The sequence below is a fragment of the Pseudophryne corroboree genome, chromosome 1 (assembly GCF_028390025.1).
Source record: "Pseudophryne corroboree isolate aPseCor3 chromosome 1, aPseCor3.hap2, whole genome shotgun sequence".
Taxonomy (NCBI): Eukaryota; Metazoa; Chordata; class Amphibia; order Anura; family Myobatrachidae; genus Pseudophryne; species Pseudophryne corroboree.
In genome coordinates this window covers 705226787-705251167 of record NC_086444.1, presented here as the reverse complement: position 1 = coordinate 705251167, position 24381 = coordinate 705226787, and the positions used below count along the sequence as shown (strand labels likewise).

Below are 24381 nucleotides of genomic sequence, written 5' to 3'. Positions count from 1 at the left end.
CCTTTCTTATCAATTATCTAGCTCACCACAGGTGATGGCAATCATACATTACCAGGAAAGTCCAGGAACAGAGCATTTTCTCCCTCATGGAGAGGGTCAGGTAGGCAAGTATGACATGGTAGCCTTGCCGGGCTCTGGTAATGGGGAAGGTGGCAGAGACCCAGGCCCTCGCCAGGTCACTCCAAAAGGTCCAGGCAAATAGTACCCCCTCAGCGCCAATGCCAATGGATAGCAGTCAACCATTGTTGTTTCAAAATCATCGATGGTCCATGGTCAGCGCTGATTCATTTTGCCATCGATTTCCCACAGTCGATAGTACAGAACCACCTGATGGTTCTGTGTTTTTTTTTTAAATGGTGTCGGGATCTGAAGAGCAGCTCAGCTCGCAACAGCAATGAAGCCCCCCTCTCCCCCCGGGCTCTGATTGGCCCTCAGCACATGGAATTGTAAAGCAGGGATGACTATCGGTGGGTGAAACCATCGATGGTTCCCTTATAGATGGCTTTATACCATTAATGGTTAACCCACCAATGGCCGTACCTACCTTGCTATAACTCACTTAGGGGTGTATGGCATGGCCATGGGTTACAGCAATTCCTTGAAGTCACGTGTCATGCTGTGCGCCCTAGGTAAGCAGTGCACTCTGTACCTAAGATTTTAGATGTGACTTGATTTTGTGTATTAAACTGGCTGCTTAGCTGTGTCCTGAATGTGACCTGTGATAATTTATGCTCTTCTTTGGGTCAGGGAACAGATAACAATCTCATACCGGTCATAAAATGTGTGTGCTAAACCTTGATGCTTCACTCCCCTATAAACCAGATCCTTCAAACCAGGTCAAGAAGTGAAGATCCTAAAGAGTTCTGGGAACATCCCCATCTACTGGGAGACAGTTAACTGGAAGTAGTTGACTGATTCATTACTGTCCAGCAACAAGAGTAAAAAAGACCTAAGGGTGGGGGCTGTTTCTTGGAGTGACTGTCAGCCATAAGAATGAATGTAAGGCAGTATGAAGGGTCACTCTTGCAGAGAGTAGCTTTGTGCTAAGATTGGGACCAATTCTGCTTCATGGGGTCTCTCCCCCTCAGATCACCTAAGCTTCAGAGTAAAGTTAACTTAGGGCTCTGACTTTCTTTTTTTATTTACTTGAAGTTGACTGTGCATATTACATAATAGTGTTCTTGTTATTTTACCTGTTTTTTTCTGTAAAACTTTACTCTTGAGATATTTTTTCAATAAATCTAAAAACTTTATTAACATCTCTCTGTGCCTCTTATGAATTCACGCGCCTCGAAAAGGCCCATACTACATGTATGTAATAATTGTGGCATGCATGCAGGGACAGAGCATTCGGGGACAGAGCTTGCAGGCTTTACTTTTAGTAAAAATAATGTTAATAAATAGGCCCCATAGCCTGTAAAATGAGAGGTAGGTGCTCATTGGTTAGTGCTTTATATCCACTTTATCTCTTGATAAATACCTCACTGATACCCCTTTCACATCGCACTGATAACCCGGTACTGACACGGCATATTGCCGTGTCAAAACGGGTCCGTGTACGATGTGAAAGGTCCAATTGTGAATTAGCGGGTCGCCTGACCCGGTAACTCAACCCGGTAAAAAAGAAGGGTTCTTACCGGGTTGATTACCGGGTCAGGCGCAGTGTGAATGGGAGCCGTTCCGATGCGAATCTGCTCCCATTCACAGCATAGGCAGAGGCGGCGCAGGAGATGAGCTCATCTCCCGGCGCCGCCTCCACCCCCGCCCCTGCTGCTGCTGCTTCCTCCGCTGCTATGGCAACCGACCCGGTATATTGCCGGGTCGGAAAGCCAGCAGAGGAGCGCAAATGCCGGATCCCACCCGGTAAGTACACGTTTGTCTTACCGGGTAGGATCCGGCATTTGCGATCTGAATGCGGTATTAGTGGGAGAGTTATCAAATTTTGCCGATAGATACATTAGAGAAAAATAAAATATCAACCAATCACCTCCAGATAATACAACATGTAAAGTCTATACTTCTCTTCCTATCCCATCCCCATTCTCTCCCTTTGTTTCTCCTGTATTGTAACTGTTAAATCTGTTACTTATATTTCAATAAGAGTTTTTAATGTAACCATGACACAGGGAGTGTTGCATGCTTCTTTACTGGAAAAGAACAGGAAACTAAAGAACACAGAAATAGATTCATACACCAACTAATACAAATACAAAATAAGATCCATTGTAACCTTCCACCAGAACACATATACAGCAATGAGAACTATATACACCACACTCCTCCCAACTTAGATAAATGCAGACATGAAAATGTTAGCACTAAGCAATGTATACGTTACCCCAGAAGGCTACAAATCAAGCCTTTGAGGTGCCTTACGAACAGTGTCTGGATACCGATGTTTAACTCCCAGAGTGACTGGCTGCTCCACAGAAATCCCACTAGAAGTTCAGGATCAGTTGTTACTAAGGGAACCTCATTCTCAGGTGACTCCATAACAGGTTTGGGAACAGTCTCTGTATCTGACCCAGAGGGGTACATTTCCTCCACAGTGTCAGGAACAGTCTCTGTAGCAGTTCCAGAGGGATATACATAAACCCCCACATCACTGGCTTGACTACGTCCAGCTGTCAACGTACAATCAGTTTGCCTCCCAGCCTCAGTGATTTGATCAATGTGGCGACGCCACAATTCTCCAACTTCAATCACGTACATCAGAGGGCCGGATTTGGAAGAAACTATTCCGGGTTGCCATTTGTCTCCTCTATAATCACGGACCAGAACCTCTTGGCCAATGTGGAAGAACCGAGTAGGTTTCTGATAAACTGATTGAAACTGTTTGTTATGTACATTGCCTTACATTGCCTTACATCCGGTTTTATCAAGTCCCACTGAGACCGTAAGTTCCGTTGCATAAATAGCACCGTTGGAGGCTGACCGGTAGTGGAGTGCTCAGTCCTACGATATATAAACAAGAAGTTGTTAATCTTGTGTTGCAAAGGTAGATGTTCATGGTGCATGGACTTGATAGCTTTTTTTAATGTTTGGACAAATCTCTCAGTCAAACCATTAGTGGCTGGATGGTGTGGAGCTGATGTAAAATGTTTAATTCCATTGTCTTGCATGAACTTTTTGAATTCCATGGACACAAACTGTGGCCCATTGTCACTGCACACTTGCTCCGGTAGACCATTTCTAGCAAAGATGGTTCGCAGCACAGCAATTGTTTTCTCAGAAGTAGTGGATTTCATCTTTATTACCTCTGGCCATTTTGAATGAGCGTCCACTGCAATAAGAAACATACAATCCATGAATGGACCAGCAAAGTCAATATGTACCCGCTGCCATGGAGATGAAGGACATTCCCAGGGGTGTAACGGGGCTAAAGGTGGTGCATTTTGAACTCTTTGACATCCTTCACACCCTTTTGTCAAAGTTTCAATTTGACCATTGATTCCTGGCCACCACACATAGCTTCTAGCAAGATTCTTCATTTTTACTGTGCCTAGGTGACCCTCGTGCAAATTTACCAAAACTCTGTTTCGCAGTATAGGTGGTATTACCACTCGTGACCCACACAATAGAGTTCCTTGACAGACAGAAAGCTGATCTCTCCTGCCCGAAAACCCGTAATATTGAGCATCGCCATGTTTAAGCCAACCTTTGAGAGTTAAGTCCATTACTTTTGATAGTACTGGGTCTTTCCTTGTTTCCCGATTGATCGTGGCAATGGTAATAAGTAGCTGTTCCATCAACATATTGTGATACACTTCCAGGGGGTCTCCATCACTGTCCTCCTCACTTTGGGGCAAGGGAGAACGCAATAGACCATCAGCGTTGCCATGTAGTTTTGTTCCTTTAAACTCGATGTCGTATGTATGAGCACCCAGGAATAATGACCAACGTTGAAGCCGAGCTGCAGTCATGGCTGGGACTCCCTTGTGGGGGTTAAAAATTGATACCAGTGGTTGATGATCCGTAATTAATGTAAACCTTTGCCCATACAAAAATTAATGAAATTTCTTCACTCCCCATACTAAACTTAAGGCCTCTCGGTCAATTTGCGCATAATTCTTCTCTGCCACTGTCAAAGACCATGAAGCAAACGCTATTGGCTTCTCGCTACCATCTCTCAGTTTATGTGATAACACTGCTCCAATGCCGTACGGTGACGCATCACACGCTAGCCTGATGGGTAGTTTCGGATCAAAATGAGTAAGGACTTTATCAGATGTAATCAATCTTTTTGTTTCTGAGAATGCTTTCTCACAGTCTTTTGTCCACATCCATCGTGCATTTTTCTGTAGTAGGGCATTTAGCGGGTGTATTATTGTGGAGAGGTCTGGTAAGAACTTGTGATAATAATTAACTAGGCCCAGGTAAGATCTCAGTTGTGACACAGACTGTGGCTGGGGTGCTTGTAGTACTGCCTCAATTTTATCATTTGATTTGTGCAGGCCTTCTCTTTCAATCATATGTCCACAATATGAAATGCTTTCTTGGAAAAATGCACATTTATCTTTATTTACTCTGAGTCCATATTCCTGTAGTCGGGTTAATACTTTTTCCAAATTATTTAAATGGTCCACATCATCTTTGCCTGTTACAATTATATCATCCAGGTAACATTGCGTACCTGGTATCCCTTGTAGGACTTGATCCATTGCTCTCTGCCATAATGCTGGGGCAGAAGAAAGTCCAAACACAAGACGGTTATATTGTGATAAACCTTTGCGAGTATTGATGGTTAAATATTTCTTAGATGCCTCCTCAATTTCCATTTGCAAGTACACTTGAGCTAGGTCAATTTTGGAGAAGCGGTCGCCCCCTGAGAGAGCTGCAAAGATGTCCTCTATTTTAGGCAAAGGATACTGCACAGTCCGTAGTACTGGATTTATTGTCAATTTGAAATCTCCGCAAATACGGATACTTCCCATTTTGTCTTTCTTTACTATCGGAACTATGGGCGTAGCCCATTCACTCCATTCCACTGGGGAGAGTATACCAGAGCCTCCCAGTTTCCGTAGTTCCTCCTCAACCGCTGGTCGGATGGCATAAGGTACTGTGCGAGCTTTACAAAACTTTGGAACGGCATGTGGATCCAACTCTATACTGGCCTTAATGTCCTTTAACGTGCCTATCTCTGGTTGGAAAATGGGTTGTGCGGCAGCTAACAATTTAGAAAGTTCCTTAATAGCTGCGTCATTGTTGGATACATCAGATGCAGTAGATTGTAGCCTGTGAATGGAATGCCAGTCAAGTTGGATTTTCCTTATCCATTCGCGGCCCAATAATGCCGGTCCACCATGTGGAAGTATGTACAAATACAGCTTATGGGTATTGCCTTTGTATTTCACATAAACTTTTATTTTTCCCAATGGGGACACCAGTTCACCCGTATATGTGCGGAGTGTTACAGATGTTTTCTTTAAAGGAACAGCAGCAAACAGGCGTTTGTAATCACTTGCATTTAGCACTGACAGAGCAGAGCCTGTGTCTAATTCCATTTTTAAGTCAATACCTGCTACTTCCAAAGTGACCCAAATCACTTGACGCTCTTTTGCCGTCATAGAGTGCATCTCTAGGCTGCATAACCTTTTTTCTGTACCAGTACTATCAGTAGAGTCTGATTCATTGTCGGCTACTTTATGCACCTGGGATGTTGTATAATTTCTCCTGGGAACTTTGGATACTTGCGAGCGGTTTGGTGTTTTCCCCGACTGGCACACCCTTTCAATATGGCCTCTTTTCTTACATTTTCTACACACTTTGTCTTTAAACCAGCACTGACTGGCATCATGTGAGGACTTCACACAGCAAACACAGGACTGTTTCTGATACCAATAAACTGGATTGGGAGTACATTCTGGTGCCTTTTGCTGCAATTCTGATGCATCTCTGGTTACAGTCTCCATTGAAATAGCTATGGACAGTGCTTGCTCTAAGGTCAGGTCAGACTCAGCCAGCAATTTATTTTGTGTACTTGCACTTTTCATCCCACAAACTAAAGAGTCTCTTAGAGCATCTAATAACCCTGCTCCAAATGCACAGTGGAGGTCATTCCGAGTTGTTCGCTCGCAAGGCGATTTTAGCAGAGTTGCTCATGCTAAGCCGCCGCCTACTGGGAGTGAATCTTAGCATCTTAAAATTGCGAACGAAGTAATCGCAATATTGCGATTACACACCTCGTAGCAGTTTCTGAGTAGCTTCAGACTTACTCGGCATCTGCGATCAGTTCAGTGCTTGTCGTCCCTGGTTTGACGTCACAAACACACCCAGCGTTCGCCCAGACACTCCTCCGTTTCTCCGGCCACTCCTGCGTTTTTTCCGGAAACTGTAGCGTTTTTTCCCACACGCCCATAAAACGGCCTGTTTCCGCCCAGTAACACCCATTTCCTGTCAATCACATTACGATCGCCAGAACGATGAAAAAGTCGTGAGTAAAATTACTAAGTGCATAGCAAATTTACTTGGCGCAGTCGCAGTGCGAACATTGCGCATGCGCATTAAGCGGAAAATCGCTGCGATGCGAAGATTTTTACCGAGCGAACAACTCGGAATGAGGGCCAGTGTTCAGATAACCTCCTCAGCTCTGCAATGTATTTAGAAATACTTTCACTTTCACATTGATTCCTTCTGTGAAACCTGAATCTTTCAGCAATCACTAATGCTGCTTTCACATCGCAAAACCTGCTTTTGAAATGGTATTTGAAACGGTTCTTAAAACGGGTCTGAGCAGTTAAACCCCTTTCACATCTCATGTTGTAACCAGTAAATTACCATTTCATTACCGTTTTGGTACCTTTCACACTGAACCCGTTTCACCAATAGAAAACAGTGGTTGTCATTATAAATGGACTTTTCTGGCCCACACATTATTAATAATTATTAATTAATTCATTATTAATAATTTGGATAGTCGTACGATGGAACCCAGCAGCTTGAAGCATCTCTTTTTATATTAGATGGGATTAGGTACTTGGTTTGTCTTTTTTGGAGGCACAAGTATTATTTATATATTTTTTTAAATATTTTTTTTTTTTTTTAGATGGAATGGTAAAATACAGAAAAAAAATGGCGTGGGGTCCCCCCTCCAAAGCATAACCAGCCTCGGGCTCTTCGAGCTGGTCCTGGTTCTAAAAATGCGGGGGGAAAATGGACAGGGGATCCCCCGTATTTTTAAAACCAGCACCGGGCTCTGCGCCTGGTGCTGGTGCAAAAAATACGGGGGACAAATAGAGTAGGGGTCCCCCTTATTTTTTACACCAGCATCGGGCTCCACTAGCTGGACAGATAATGCCACAGCCGGGGGTCACTTTTATACAGTGCCCTGCGGCCGTGGCATTAAATATCCAACTAGTCACCCCTGGCCGGGGTACCCTGGGGGAGTGGGGACCCCTTCAATCAAGGGGTCCCCCGCCCCAGCCACCCAAGGGCCAGGGGTGAAGCCCGAGGCTGTCCCCCCCATCCATTGGCTGCGGATGGGAGGCTGATAGCCTTGAGTAAAATTACAGAATATTGTTTTTTCCAATAGTACTACAAGTCCCAGCAAGCCTCCCCCGCAAGCTGGTACTTGGAGAACCACAAGTACCAGCATGCGGGAGAAAACCGGGCCCGCTGGTACCTGTAGTACTACTGGAAAAAAAATACCCAAATAAAAACAGGAGACACACACCGTGACAAGTACAACTTTATTACACACTGCCGACACACACATACTTACCTATGTTCACACGCCGACATCGGTCCTCTTCTCCAAGTAGAATCCACGGATACCTGAAAATAAAAGATAAATATACTCACCTCATCCATGGTCCAGAGATAAATTCCCGTACTTGTCAAAAAAAGAAAACGAACACCCGACCAGCGGACTGAAAGGGGTCCCATGTTGACACATGGGACCCCTTTCCCCGAATGCAGAGAGACCCCCCCCCCCGTGACTGCTGTCACTGAAAGGTCTCGTAAGCCAATCAGCGAGCGCAACGTCCTTGCACTCTGCTGATTGGCTCTGTGCGCGTCTGAGCTGTCAGCGCATCGCACAGCTCCCTCCATTATATTCAATGGTGGGAACTTTGCCGCTAGCGGTGGGGTCACCCGCCGGTCAGCGGCTGACCGCGGGTAACCCCACCGCTGACGGCAAAGTTCCCACCATTGCAAGTAATGGAGGCAGCTGTGCGATGCGCTGTCTGAGCTTAGACGCGCACAGCCAATCAGGTGAGCGCCACGGAGTAGCGCTTCCTGATTGGCTGAAGGGACCTCAGTGACAAGAGTCACGTGATGTCCCGGCATTCGTGGAAAGGGGTCTCATGTGTCAACATGGGACCCCTTTCAGTCCGCTGGTTCGGGTGTTCGTGTTTTTTTTTTTGCCAAGTACGAGGATTATCTCTGGACGTGGATTTATCTCTGGACACTGGCAGGTGAGTATAATTTTTTTCACAGGTACCCTCGGATCGTCGGAGACTGTGGCAGTCGGCGTGTCAACATAGGTAAGTATGTGTGTGTCGGCAGTGTGTAATAAAGTTGTACTTGTCACAGTGTGTGTCTCCTGTTTTTATTTGGGTATTTTTTTTCCAGTAGTACTACAGGTACCAGCGGGCCCGGTTTTCTCCCGCATGCTGGTACTTGTGGTTCTCCAAGTACCAGCTTGCGGGGGAGGCTTGCTGGGACTTGTAGTACTATTGGAAAAAACAATATTCTGTCATTTTACTCAAGGCTATCAGCCTCCCATCCGCAGCCAATGGATGGGGGGGACAGCCTCGGGCTTCACCCCTGGCCCTCGGGTGGCTGGGGAGGGGGAACCCTTGATTGAAGGGGGCCCCACTCCCCCAGGGTACCCCGGCCAGGGGTGACTAGTTGGATATTTAATGCCACGGCCGCAGGGCACTGTATAAAAGTGACCCCCGGCTGTGGCATTATCTGTCCAGCTAGTGGAGCCCGATGCTGGTGTAAAAAATACGGGGGACCCCTACTCTTTTTGTCCCCCGTATTTTTTGCACCAGCACCAGGCGCAGAGCCCGGTGCTGGTTTTAAAAATACGGGGGATCCCCTGTCCATTTTTCCCCCGCATTTTTAGAACCAGGACCAGCTTGAAGAGCCCGAGGCTGGTTATGCTTTGGAGGGGGGACCCCACGCCATTTTTTTCCCGTGTTTTTCCCGTTTAAACGTTTATAAAGCCACTCTCACATGTGTCTCCTGTGTTTTCCAAGCTGTTTCCTGGTTGTGGCTGCTGACATCACACATGGAGACAGCCTATGACCTGCTGAGGCTTGCAAATACTGTTTCAGACCCTTTCACACTGCACAGTGAAATGGGACTGAAACGGGTAGGACCCTTCTTTTTTACCGTTTCAAAATACCTGTATTTTGAAAACGGTAAATTGAAGGGGACCCTTTCACATCGCAGCTTGACCCGTTTAGGAAGCCAGTTAAAACGGCAAAATACCGGGTACAAGCTGCGGTGTGAAAGGGGTATGAGTAAGACTGGAACCTTCTTATCACCTTCCACGGAATTAGCAGAAAGGTACAAATCTACTCTCTCAATGGCCCTCATTCCGAGTCGTTCGCTCGGTATTTTTCATCGCATCGCAATGAAAATCCGCTTAGTACGCATGCGCAATATTCGCGCTGCGACTGCGCCAAGTAATTTAACAATGAAGATAGTATTTTTACTCACGGCTTTTTCATCGCTCCGGCGATCGTAATGTGATTGACAGGAAATGGGTGTTACTGGGCGGAAATACGGCGTTTTATGGGCGTGTGGATGAAAACGCTACCGTTTCCGGAAAAAACGCAGGAGTGACCGGAGAAACGGGGGAGTGTCTGAGCGAACGCTGGGTGTGTTTGTGACGTCAAACCAGGAACGCCAAGCACTGAACTGATCGCACAGGCAGAGTAAGGTTGAAGTTACTCAGAAACTGCTAAGTAGTTTGTAATCGCAATATTGCGAATACATCGGTCGCAATTTTAAGAAGCTAAGATACACTCCCAGTAGGCGTAGGCTTAGCGTGTGTAACTCTGCTAAATTCGCCTTGCGACCGATCAACTCGGAATGAGGGCCAATATATGTAGCCCAGTCCTCTATAGTACCATCAAATGCAGCTATTGTGCCAATATATCCTGACATTATTCCTCTATACTTTGTTCTACCTTCCTTAGAAAATAAAGATATAACTCACGTGCTCCTTTTATTCAAGTTAGGTGCTGCTGGCAGTATGAATGAGTTGTTCCTGTTTGCACCCCACAATTGTGCTGTGTCAGCCCACTGGAGCTCCACTAATACCTGGAGCCATGCTGAAGAACAGTTTAATCCTCGTCGCCAGTGTTAAATCTGTTACTTATATTTCAATAAGAGTTTTTAATGTAACCAGGACACAGGGAGTGTTGCATGCTTCTTTACTGGAGAAGAACAGGAAACGAAAGAACACAGAAATAGATTCATACACCAACTAATACAAATACAAAATAAGATCCGTTGTAACCTTCCACCAAAACACATATACAGCAATGAGAACTATATACACCACACTAACATAGTAACATAATTGTTGAGGTTGAAAAAAGACAATTTGTCCATTGAGTTCAACCTATATATGATCTACTGCTATGCTCTGGATTGCTTTTACTGCCCCACATAATACCATACATTATTATTAAAGGTTATATCTTTGGATGCCTTTTTCTGCAAAAAATTTGTCTATCTTTGATGCCTTTTTCTGCGAAAAAATTGTAAACATAGCAATTGAGTCAGCCATTACAACATTCTCTAGCAGAGTATTCCATATTTTTACTGCCCTTACTGTGATGAAACCCTTCCTCTGCTGGGTTTGAAACTTCCTCTCCTCTAACCTTAGGGGCCGATCTCGTGTCCTGTGTACAGATCTTTCGATAAGCAAATCACCTGATAGTTCCATTTATTGACCCTTAATGTATTGTATTTGTACAAATTAATCATGTCTCCTCTTAGACGCCTCTTTAATTTTGTAAGTCTTCTCTGAACCTTTTCAAGTTCCGTGATGTCTTTTTTATAGTGTGGTGCCCAGAACTGTATACTGCAGTGGTTCCCAAACTGTTTTGAATCAGAGCGCCCTAGAGTATCAGAATAATTTTCACAGCACTCCTAGGCCAAGAGTTTCTTTTTGAGTAATTTAGAAAGAAATATTAAATTAAGTAAATTGTGTTTATATGTCATTCATAGGCAGTGGTGCAAGTAGAAAAAATATCTCACAGGCACTGTGTGCGCGCACCCAAAAAATGGGTGTGACCAAATGCCACATGGGGCATGGCCAATGAAAATGGGGGCGTGATACACATATGGGGGGAGGGGCAGATACACATATGACCCCAATAGTGCCAGATATACATTGCCCCACAGTGCCAGATCTACATTGCCCCACAGTGCCAGATACACATTGCCCCACAGTGCCAGATATACATTGCCCCACAGTGCCAGATACACATTGCCCCACAGTGCCAGATATACATTACCCCACAGTGCCAGATATACATTGCCCCACAGTGCCAGATACACGTTGCCCCACAGTGCCAGATACACGTTGCCCCACAGTGCCAGATATACATTGCCCCACAGTGCCAGATACACATTGCCTCACTGTGCCAGATACACAAATGCCCCCAGAGTGCCAGATATACATTGCCTCACAGGGCCAGATACACATTGCCCAACAGTTCCAGATACACAAATACCCCCAGAGGGGGGCATGGCCTAGTTGATAACCAGGGAAGACGTGTTACTTCATAGCTCCCGGCAGCCGCTGTCTTTTTGGACTTCCCTGGCTCATAATTGGCGGTTTGCGAGCCCTACCGCCACCCCTATCAACCTGTGGACCCCCTGGTGCACACTGCGGAGCCAGCGGGCCTTTTACGGGTCCGTGCGGGTTGCGGCCTGCGCCGAGGGGAAAGCCGGGGCCTCAAGCTGTGATGGAGCCCAGACCAGAAGTTGCCCGCGGCCGGCCCGCGACACGCCGAGCGTTAATCTAGCGCTCACTCCACCAGACACCTGGGCCTGCCTTCTCCCACACATCTCCCCATCCACCTCCTACTGTGCTCGGGGAGAGGCCGTGGAGGCTCCCGCGGATTGCGGCCTGCTCCTTATACTGCAACCGGGACCTCGATTTGGCGGCTGGGCCGCCGGACCTCCAGACACCTCTCACACAGGTTTGGCAGCCCTCACCCTCAGTGCAGCCAGCCAGCCATAACACCTGAACAGGCCCTGTTTACTCCACTGGCAGCTTGACAACCAGAGGGAGCTGACAGCTGCTACATATTTATTCAGCCTGCCTGCCATTATATATCCCACTCTGCCAACTCCACTGTGGGTGCCTGGACACCGGAGGAGGGTCACTGGCCCGGAACCCTGCATTACACCCTAAGAAGAGGGTAGGATGCCCCCCCCTCATCACACAATAACCCTGCCACCACTTATTATAACCTGAGGTTGCAGACACATCGCTATAGATGCATAGCTCCGCTACTCTATCTCTGGAGCCCATTGATGTGTATATAGCACCGCTGTGAAGCTCTGGAGATATCCACATTACAGAGCGCCCACCTTCTCTTACAGTTCACAGAGTTACTAATGCTGGACCTCTGAATTGCACTCTGCTTGGTGTTCGCCACTGCACAGTCGACGCCATGGGTGTTGCTTTTGTTTGTTGCAATATATCTTGCCGACCTGTTAATTGTCATCATTTCCTGTTATAATGCTCTGTTACATCGAATTGTAACGTCTCTTGCTCGGACACATTGCTTTTCTACGCCTCTGCTCCGCAGAACTTTGACATGTTAGCCAACTTCATTGTGATATAGCTCTCTAGTTTCTCCCTTTCACTGATGTGACCCTTACTGACAGGGCCGGATTAAGCCTTGAGGGGCCTGGGGCACTTAGGACAGGGGGCCCTGGTGGAGGGGGTGGGGGGGGGGGGGAGGGTGTATATTAGGTTGTGCATACCTCTCAACATGTTGAACTATTTCATTGATAGAAAAGGTATTTCAACAAAAATGATTACAATTATAAATTAAGAGGGAAGTCCAGGTAGAGAGCATTTTGTCCCTCCTGGAATGGGTCATGTTGGGAGGTATGGATTGTGTATATTAAATATAAACCAATGGTGTATATTAGATTTAAACTAATAGATTAATAAGGCCTGGGTACTGTTTATGTCTCCACCTAATAAAGGGACAACTATTTGATCATGTTTTCCTGTAGTGGAACAAAGACAATTTAAGCTTAAAATACACATAGAAAAATAAAATCTATAATTTATCTTGCAAATATGCCACTGTACTACTAACAAGCAGGGACAGAACTCAGGAGGATGCTGTGTGTGTGTGTGTGTGTGTGTGTGTGTGTGTGTGTGTGTCTCTCTAGACATGAACACTCTCATTAGATAACAGGTTATACAGGACCCTGATCTCCATGTGGGAGGAGGAGAACCTGGGATCCCTAGGTCACTTACAGCTCTCTCCCCTCTGCTATCTCTCCTCTGGTCAGAATAGCTCCATTGGTATCTCTTGAAACCTGATATTCCGGTGTCTATGCCTGCAATGCATACTGTCCTGCTCACATTCTGGCAGCCTAGTTCTGCTGCAGCACAAGAGGGAGAGCTAGTAATGTCAATATGCTCTGGCTGGGGGGGCCCTTGACAGAGGGGGGCCCGGGGTACAGTATGCACTGAATCCCCCCCTTAATCTGGCTATGCTTACTGATCTACTCTCTGCGCCCTCTACTATTGCCTGCACTATATATCTGTCTCTGGTGACCTCACATGGAAAAGTTCCTGGTGTCCACTCCAATGTCCTCCTCTGGTCCTACTCTGGGCGCACGTGAGGACACCTTCCATAGAAATTCTTCAGATTCTGACTGCTCCACCAACCATTCTCATTCCCAACGGAAACGTACTAATGCTACGGTTACTAAACAGCCTAAAATGAAACCTACTGACATTGCTGCGGTACTGGGTCCTCTCCTAGATGAAAAGCTGGCGGGCATCAAAGAGGCCATAGACTCCACCTTAACCCAGCTAACTCAACATAATGGCCGCTTGGATGAAGTCGAGCAGAGGGTCTCAACATTGGAGCATGATTTACAGTCTGCACAGTGCACTATGGCCCTCATTCCGAGTTGTTCGCTCGCAAGTGAATTTTAGCAGATTTGCTCATGCTAAGCCGCCGCCTACTGGGAGTGAATCTTAGCATCTTAAAATTGCGAACGATGTATTCGCAATATTGCGATTACACACCTCGTAGCAGTTTCTGAGTAGCTTCTGACTTACTCGGCATCTGCGATCATTTCAGTGCTTGTCGTTCCTGGTTTGACGTCACAAACACACCCAGCGTTCGCCCAGACACTCCTCCGTTTCTCCGGCCACTCCTGCGTTTTTTCCGGAAACGGTAGCGTTTTTTCCCACACGCCCATAAAACGGCCTGTTTCCGCCCAGTAACACCCATTTCCTGTCAATCACATTACGATCGCCAGAACGATGAAAATGCCATGAGTAAAATTACTAAGTGCATAGCAAATTTACTTGGCGCAGTCGCAGTGCGGACATTGCGCATGCGCATTAAGCGGAAAATCGCTGCGATGCGAAGATTTTTACCGAGCGAACAACTCGGAATGAGGGCCTATATTGGCCCAAACCAAAGAGATTAAAGGCCTCACTGATAAGCTCGATGACTTGGAGAATTGGAGCCGTCGAAACAACCTGAGTGTGGTGGGCATCCCGGAGTCGCTGAGAGGCCACGCGTTGCTAGACCTTCTCTCTACCTGGCTACCAGAAAAACTAGATATGGGCCTTCAAGGATCGCCATTAGCCATTGAAAGGGCTCATAGAATTGGCCCTGAACGCAGAGACTCTGCCGGACTCCCTCGCCCTGTTATTATGAGGATTCTCAATTACGCAGATAAATCCAAGCTCTTAGACCACTACCGGAAGTCAGAAGGTCTTCTTTACAAGGGAGAAAGATTGCTTATATTCCAGGACTTTTCCACTTATGTCGCTAACTGACGCAGAGAGTTCGCTCCGTTATGTAAACAGCTCTTTGAAGACAAAGTCAGGTTCTCACTGCTGTATCCAGCTCGCCTTCGAGTTTTTGTTAATGGAAAACCCCACTTCTTCAATGATCCGTTGGCGGCAAAGGCCCATTTTGCTCATCCTGATACTTGACTGTTAAATCCTACTTAAAGTTTGCTCTTCTTTTCAATTGTTATAGCCTACAGGTCACGCAGTGTTAGGGGTATGATGTTGGCATGCTTTCTATGCATGCTGGAGGCTATGCCTCTATTTGTTTTATGTTTACTAGTCTAATGTTTTTGTTTGTTTGTTTGTTTGTTTGTTTTGCCTGCTGGGATGATGTGGCTCGGTCCTCCATAGGTTGTCCCCTCCTTGCGCGCTGGGACGGGGTGGGGCACCGTTTTACCTATATCATTTTGTTATTCTGTTCCCCATCTACAAAGGTGGGATAGTATGGCTGACCATGTTGCTTCCCAACCCTCTGGCCCGGTAGTCGCCCCACTTTTTGATTTTAACATAATTTCTTGGAATGTGGAAGGTCTTAATAGCCCCATTAAACGCAAGAAGGTACTCGCTCATCTCTCTCGTATGTCCCCTCACGTTGTGTTTTTACAAGAGACACATTGGGTGCATGAGTCCTGTGTATCATTAAAAGCACCGTGGATTGGAGAATGTATCTCCGCTCCCTATACCAATAAAACCAGGGGTGTTGCCATTATTTTTCATAGGAATCTCCAATATTCAATCCTTCAAAAATGTATTGACCCCGAAGGCAGATTTATCTTCTTAGATGTTTCCATTGATAATATGGTATATACCTTTTTGAACCTTTATGCACCTACCGGATCTAACAACCTTTTTTCTGCAGATATTCTCCGGAGAGTTTTGTCTTGGGGTGGTCAGAATGTAATTTTAGGGGGAGATTTCAACATGGTCGTTGATCCATTCATGGACAGGTCGGGGGTGAGTACTAAAAGACCCGGACCCTCTCCTAATCTTCTCTCCTCTCTTTGTTCTCAACTTGCTTTACTAGACCCTTGGCATAATCATCACCCCCTCCAACGAGACTACTCTTTTTACTCACATCCACACTCCACTCATTCTCGCATCGATTATCTTTTCTTATCTAAACATCTATTCTTCAAAGTTTCTCACACTTCGATTAAGGACATTATTATTTCAGACCATGCCCCCGTAACTTTGTCCCTACATTTAGCTTTACCTCAATGTATTTCCAAATGTTGGAGGTTCCCAGCGTATCTTATACACTCTGAGGATTTTTTACTACATATTAAATACACCTGGCATAATTACGTTACTGATAATTTGGATCAGGAATCTAACACTCCACTTTTTGGGGGGGCCTCTAAAGCGGTCCTTCGAGGCCACATTATTTCTTATGTTAATTCTATGCGTAAGACGTTCAACTCTAAATTGCAGGAACTGAGTACGGCTCTCACGCTTGCTTATCGTACCTACAAACAATACGATAGTGTCACACTCGCGGCGCTGCAGCTGCCGCGCTTACCGCTCCGGGTGCGCTGGGTCTCCCGGCGGTCACCACCCCCGGTGGGCTCCGGGTTGTTGCGTCTTGCTGGTGCTGCCTCCGGCGGGTTCCCGGGGTGTGGGCGCCACCATTGCGCCTGGCGTTCACGGGAGCGTGGTGCGCTAGTGACGTCATCGGCCCCTTCCGCCAATTGGGACAGAGCGAAAAGTTCAAAGGAAGACGCCGTGCAGAGCTCCGGCGCCTGAGTATCGTCTCTTCTATGATCACCAGTGCTAGCAGCATTCAGTGAGTTCTCTAACTGAACGTCTCCTGTGTTCCAGCGTTTGCAGAGTATCACTCAGTGGAACATTCCTTGTGCTTCCAGTGTTTGCAGTGTATCACTCAGTGGAACATTCCTTGTGCTTCCAGCGTTTACAGAGTATCACTCAGTGGAACATTCCTTGTGCTACCAGCGTTTGCAGAGTATCACTCAGTGGAACAATCACTGTGCTACCAGCGTTACAGTGTATCACCTAGTGGAACATTCACTGTGCTACCTGCGTTACAGTGTATCACTCAGTGGAACAATCACTGTGCTACCAGTGTTACAGTGTATCACTCAGTGGAACATTTACTGTGCTACCTGCGTTACAGTCTATCACTCAGTGGAACATTCACTGTGCTATCAGCGTTACAGTCTATCACTCAGTGGAACATTCACTGTGCTATCAGCGTTACAGTGTATCACTCAGTGGAACAATCACTGTGCTACCAGCGTTACAGTGTATCACTCAGTGGGACATTCTCTGAGTTACAGTGTTTCTCTTAGGGGGACACCTCCTGTGTTTCCTGTATTACATGTTATTTCCAAGTGGAACGCCTTCCATACTTCCAGAGTTACACTGAATCTTAAATCCTCATTCATTTCTTCAACATCGCTCAAAAGCTTCTCATTCTTCAACATCGCTCACAAGCTTCTCATTCTTCAAACATCGCTCACAAATTCTTCATTCTTCAGTGTGCTTCACCATCATTCTCAAATCCTCATTCATTTCTTCAGCATCGTTCACAAGTTCTTCATTCTTCTGTGTGCTTCACCATCGTTCTCAAATCATCATTCATTTCTTCAGCATCGCTCACAAGTTCTTCATTCTTCTGTGTGCTTCACCATCGTTCTCAAATCATCATTCATTTCTTCAGCATCGCTCACCAGTTCTTCATTCTTCTGTGTGCTTCACCATCATTCTCAAATCATCATTTAATTCTTCAGCATTATACGCCAGTTACTACGGCTAGTTCTGCATGAGGAAAACCTACATCCGGCCATCCCTGCTTCGGCCCAGCTGTGGTTCCTCTTTCCAATCATCGGAAGAACCCCCGAGTTCTCAACACTCCGAACTCAGGCCTCATGGACCCGGGGGATCGGAACCCAGAATCAAGTGCCATCCAAAACTTAGTTTCCCGAGTTCAGAGTCAGGAGGCGGCACAGGGCCAGGTGATGCAGTATCTCCAGGAATTATCCGTCCGGCTGGATCAAATTCAGGCTTTCCTGGCTTCTGTAGTTCCGGCTCCAGTTCCAGTACCCGCTCCAGTGGTTGTCACCAGTAATGTTCAATCCTTGTCCGGAACCAGGTGACGCCTTCAGCTTTCCACTCCCTCTCGCTATAATGGGAATTTAAAGAATTGCCGTGGTTTTCTCAATCAATGCGAGGTGCATTTTGAACTTCTCTCACACAACTTCCCCACGGATCGGGAAGTGGCATACATTATTTCCTTGCTTGAAGGTTCAGCGTTGGATTGGGTGTCTCCGTTGTGGGAGCGATCTGACCCTTTGGTTTCCAGTTACACCAATTTCATCGCGTCATTCCGAAGGATTTTTGATGAGCCCGGCAGAATGACCGATGCTTCCTTGGACCTGCTCCGACTCCGTCAAGGCTCCCGTTCAGTGGGACAGTATGTGATTCACTTCCAGACCATAGCCTCGGAACTACGCTGGAATAATGATGCTCTCCGGGCCGTTTTCTGGAACGGGCTCTCTGACCGTCTAAAAGACGAGCTGGTCACTAGGGATCTGCCAGATTCCTTAGAACAGTTGATCTCACTCTGCGTTAAGGTGGATCTCCGCATGCAGGAACGAGGTGGCGAACGTAGTCGGTCGGATCGATCCAGATTCCGGTCTCTCCCGTCTAAGCAAACAGTTACCCCAAGTTCGAATGAACCCATGCAAATCAATCGATCCCGGCTGTCCCCGGAAGAACGACAGCGCCGTCGTGAGGGTAAACTCTGCCTCTACTGTGGAGCCGCGGATCACTTTATCAAATTCTGCAAGTCCCATCCGGGAAACGGGCAGTCCTAGCTTGTTCCGGAGAAGTCAAGTTAGGGGTTACATCTAAATCTTCTCCGACAGTGGATTGTTTACTCTCCGTGTCTCTGTTTTCTGAGTCTATAGCTAAACCTGTTAAAGCCCTGCTGGACTCTGGGGCTGCAGGGAACTTTGTTTCTCTTTCTTGTGTTCAGAGTCTGGGTTTAAAGTTACAGTCTGTCAAACGACCTATTACGTTGACCGCCATCAATGGTACCAAAATATATAATGGTCTTATTACAAGTCGCACAGAGCCAATCAAGCTGCAGGTCGGAGCTCTGCATCAAGAACATCTGGAGTTCCTAGTAATTCCGGAGATGCCTCACGATCTTGTTCTTGGTCTACCTTGACTTAGAATTCACAATCCTCACGTCGACTGGAAGTCGTCACAAATAGTCTCCTGGAGTTCGATTTGTCACTCTAATTGTCTCACTCCTGTTTACCCGCTCCGTACATCTTCCAAGTCGGATGAGGAGCTCATTCCAGAGGCCTATCAGGAGTTCACAGACGTATTTTCAGAACAGGCTGCCGATCAGTTACCACGGCATAGACCCTGGGACTGTCCCATTGAGCTTATCCCAGGGAAAATGCCACCTCGGGGACACACATATCCCTTATCATTACGCGAGACCCAAGCTATGTCGGACTACATCAAGTCTAATCTGCTGAAAGGATTCATTCGCCCCTCTACCTCCCCGGCTGGAGCAGGTTTCTTTTTCGTGAAGAAGAAGGACGGAGGGTTAAGACCATGTATTGATTATTGTGGCTTAAACGATATCACCGTTAGGAACAAATACCCTCTACCGCTAATCACGGAGCTATTTGATAGGGTTCTTGGAGCCCACGTTTTCACTAAGCTCGACTTAAGAGGAGCCTATAATTTGATACGTATCTGACAGGGGGACGAATGGAAGACGGCCTTCAATACCAGGGACGGGCATTATGAGTATCTGGTAATGCCGTTTGGCCTCAGCAATACCCCTGCCGTTTTTCAGGGATTTGTAAATGAAATCTTCCGAGATATGTTATATCAAAGCGTAGTGGTGTACTTGGATGACATTCTGATATTTTCTAAGAATCTTGCAGAGCAGAGTACAGGTCAAATAAGTACTTCTTCGGGGGCGTGGCCACGGCGGCAAGGGACTAGGCAGCAGGATCGAGGAGCTCCCTGGATATTAATCCTGTATCAATCCTGGGGCTCTTTTTGTGGTCTCCCCTGGACTCCTCTCCTGTCTGGTGGCACTGGGGAAGCGGCAGGCACCGTTGTGGACCCGTGCGAGCGCTCCCGGCTCGCGCCAGCGGCCGCCCGGACTCCGGGCCTAGGCCGCAATTCAGTCCCCGGCCTCGATTTTGGAGCTCCGCCGGGCGGGTGCGCGCGCGCACACGATCGCGCACCCAAGGCGGCCACAGCGGCCAGCGGCACCGGAGGACAGCGGCACCCCACTCCTGCACCCCCAGGGCTCCACATATAAATTATCCTGCTCCCCTGAAGGCTGGTGCAGGGAGGGAAGAAGGGGAAATCTGTGTGCTGGGCGGCCATTTTATTTGCAGCTCCCTGTGTCTCTCCTCACAGCAGGGTGCAGTGTGGGTGAAGATTGTACTGGGCTGGAGGATTGGATCTTGTCCCAGCTGCCCTGCCTATTGCCTATACTGTTGGAATATCACACACTGGACATATTTATTTATACCACTGGACTTCCCTGGTCCCCCTTCTCCCTTCAATATAACAGCTGGCTATCCCAGTGCATGGCGTGCTGCTGATACTACATTTACCACCCACTGTTATACTTCTTGACACTGAATATTGGGACTCTGAGTATTGCTGGGCCTTAATACGATGGTGAGGGGCGGCCAGAGTGCGGCCGCGGCTAAACTGGAGAAGTTTGCTCGACAGCCTGCATCCCAGTCGACGCAGTCATCTCCTAAGCTCTCCCCCCCTGCCAGAATGGATCCATCGGCTGGGGCCGACTCAGGGGCGAATACACAGCCATCTGCTCCTTCCATCCAGCAGGTCCTGGAGGCCATAGCGGCCAGTGAACAACGTCTGTCGGACAAGATGGAGAAGGTGCAGTGTGATCTATCACTGCTGCGTCAGGACGTCCAGCGAGTTTGGGAGAGGGTGGGCGAAACTGAGACAAGGGTCTCCAACTTGGAAGACCTCAGCGGTCCTATACAACGATCGGTGTCTGCAGTTACACAACAAGTCACGACGATGCAAACCAAACTCCTGGACATGGAGGGCAGACTTCGCAGAAACAACGTGAGGTTCGTAGGCCTCCCCGAAAAGGAAGAGGGGGCACACCCCGAAGATTTCTTGGAGTCCTGGCTAAAAGAGGCATACGGTGCTGAATCCTTTACCTCTCAGTTTGCAGTGGAGCGGGCTCACCGCGTGCCCTTCCGGCCTTTACCCCCAGGCGCCCCACCACGAACTTTTATAGCAAAATTCCTGCATTACAAGGACCGGGACTCTGTCCTGCGCCTGGGACGTGTGAAGGGCCCCCTGATCCGGAATGGAATCCGGGTATCGGCATTTCCGGACTTTGCAGCGGACGTTCAAAAAGACCGGGCCCAGTTTCTTCCCATAAAACGACGCCTTCGTGACCTGAATCTATCCTACTCGATGCTGTTTCCCTCCAGGTTGCGTGTGGTGGCAGACGGGGAGACCAAATTCTTCAGCTCGCCCAGGGAAGCGGCTTCCTGGTTGGACAGATATGCTCCGGGGGCCCACCAGCTGGCTCCAGACTGACATCGGGTCGCCCTCCTCTATGGGCCCACATTCCGCAAGTATAAGTCCAGGGAGCTTCCTCTCGTTTAGTGGTTCTGGACTTTGCTGAGAAGTGTTATAAACGTATTAACGCATAAAGGTTTTGGTATTGGGGTTGTTTTGATCTGTACGCCTAGTACAGTGTTGCCGTAGGCTTTGGGATCTCCAGGGCTAGAGTTTGGTTAGGGATATGGGTATGCCACAGTTTGGGGAGGTATACGGGGTGGGGGGATGTTTGGGGGCCGTTGTTGGCCTCTCAGCAGTTTTTCTGTTATATGTTTTGAATTTACGAAGCCTATATACTTGTTATTCAGAGGGTGTGGTGGGGTCGCACTGTTTTCAGGGGTTCGGCCCGGGGTCCGTGGTCTGCGGACGACAAGATTACGTGAGCGGAACGCCGGGTGGATGGGCGGTTGCTAGGAGTGTTGTGCCCCTGTTGATAACTTGGCCGACATGCCTCCCTTAAAAATCCTGGCGTGGAATGTCCGGGGCATCAACAACAAAGTAAAGCGATCCCTAGTATTTAAAATGATCAAGAAATATGGCCCGGATATCATTTGTCTAAGCAAAACTCATTTGGAGGGAAATAGGCTGTTGTCGCTCCGCAGGCCTTGGGTGGGGTGGGCGTATCATTCCTCGCACTCCTCTTATTCCCGAGGGGTGTCGGTAATGATAAAGAGGACTGTACAGTTTGAGATGATCAGGGTAAATACAGATCCACACGGTAGATACGTGTTTATAGAATGTAAACTGTTCTCAAGTAGCTTTTTCCTACTGTCTGTGTATGTTCCCCCCCCCATTTTCATATGATGTCCTGCAAAAGGCCGCCTCATTTGTTGCCTCCTCCCCCCACACCCCTGTCATCTGCCTGGGGGACTTCAACACTGTGTTGGATGCCTCGTTGGACAGATGGAGGGCTCCTCGAGATCAAGGGGCGGGGGGCGGCTTAATTTCATCTGGATCTAAATTCGCAGATTTTCTAGATAGTATGCAGTGGGTAGACGCCTGGAGGATTCGGAATCCTAATCTTCGGCAATGCTCCTGTTATTCGGGTACACATGGCTCTTTTTCCAGAATCGACCTGGCCCTGGTCTCGCCTGGGCTTCTGCCTGGTGTGATGGATGTCCGTTACGAAGCACGGGGGGTGTCAGATCATTCGCCCCTGGTGCTGTCAATAGATGGGGACTGTCAGAGGGGACAGTCATATTGGCGGCTGCATCCATCTTGGCTGGCCCAGCTGGGCGATTGCCCGGATTTAGCGCCCACATGGGAGGAATTTTTTGCGGATAATGCGGGATCGGCCCCGGCCCCGGTTGTTTGGGATGCATTCAAAGCGTATTTGCGAGGTACATTGATTGGCAAAATTGCTGCCTGCAAGGTGGCTCGCAGGGCGACGGAAAGACAGCTTGAGACTGAGTGTAGGGATCTGGAGACGTGATACCTGACTGAGGGTACCCCTGCGCTGAAAGCCCGCTGGCTGGTGGCTCAGGAGGCCTGGCTGGCTCACTTTTCAGACAAAAATGCCCGTTCCCTCTTGTTTAGGGCCACTAACATCTATATGCAGGCGGACAGAACAGGTAGTTTGCTGGCCCACTTAGTGCATTATGACCGACCTGGGACCACGATAGCGCAGCTGCTTGACTCCGACGGCTCCACAGTAGATACCACCCCTGACATCGCACAGATGTTCCTTAGTTACTTTAGGGAGGTATATGATAGTCGACTGACATGTTCCACTGAGGACTTAGACCTGTACCTGACAAACATTCCCCTTTCTAAACTCTCCCCTGAGGCTAGGGACGCCTTGGACGCGCCTCTGACCCTGGAGGAGGTGACGTCGGCGGTGGAGGTATCTCCTAGTGGTAAATCCCCGGGTAGTGACGGTATTCCCACGGAACTATATAAACATTACATTGAGTTCTTTGGCCCTCAGCTGCTTGACACGTACGTTGAAATGTTTGCCGCTAACAGCCTTCCTCCCTCAATGTCCGAGGCGATTCTCATAATGCTTCCAAAGCCTGGTAAGGACCCCAAGATGTTGGAGTCCTACAGGCCGATCTCCCTTATCCCCACTGATGCCAAGATCCTGGCGAAAATTCTTGCGGTCCGGCTCAACCTAGTAATTGAATCTATAATTCATCCGGATCAAACCGGCTTCATGCCTGGGAAATCCACATCCATTAATCTGCGCAGGCTGTACACCATTTTGCAGGCTCCTCATGACTTCCCCTCGGACGCGGCTGTGGTCTCACTGGATGCAGCCAAGGCATTCGACAGCGTTGAGTGGCTTTACTTGTGGGGAGTCATGAGGAACATGGGCTTTGGCCCAAACTTTATTCAATGGATCAAATTGCTATACCAGAATCCACGCGCCAGGGTCCTGGTGAACGGCTACATTTCCTCCTCCTTCCCTTTGACACGGGGCACCAGACAGGGATGCCCCCTCTCTCCTGCCCTGTTTGCCATAGCCATAGAGCCCCTGGCTTGCTTGATCAGGTCGCACCCGGACATTGGGGGAGTGGTTACGGGTTCCTGCACCGATAAAATAGCCCTTTATGCGGATGACTTGCTGTTATTCCTTCGAGACTACGCGGTGGAGATGCCCACTGTGTTGCGGGTCATTGGGACCTTCGGTGGGTATTCGGGTCTCCGCATAAACTGGTCCAAATCATTTATTATGCCCATTATAGACTCCCTCCCCCAGGTTCCGAAAATATCCCTGCCGCTGTGTTGGACAGTCCAGT

The 24381-nt window shown here is 47.9% G+C and overlaps 1 protein-coding gene and 1 pseudogene across 1 annotated transcript in view; both read right to left on the bottom strand.

The window, feature by feature from the left end:
- MAP2K2 (mitogen-activated protein kinase kinase 2) overlaps positions 1 to 10282 on the bottom strand; it is a 162377-nt gene extending 152095 nt beyond the window's left edge. Inside the window, exon 1 of the mRNA XM_063914867.1 lies at positions 10172 to 10282. The gene's annotated coding sequence lies outside the window, so the exon portion shown is untranslated. The remainder of the gene's footprint in view (positions 1 to 10171) is intronic.
- LOC135045729 (uncharacterized protein K02A2.6-like) lies at positions 2736 to 5993 on the bottom strand (annotated as a pseudogene).
- Positions 10283 to 24381: the final 14099 nt, after the last annotated feature.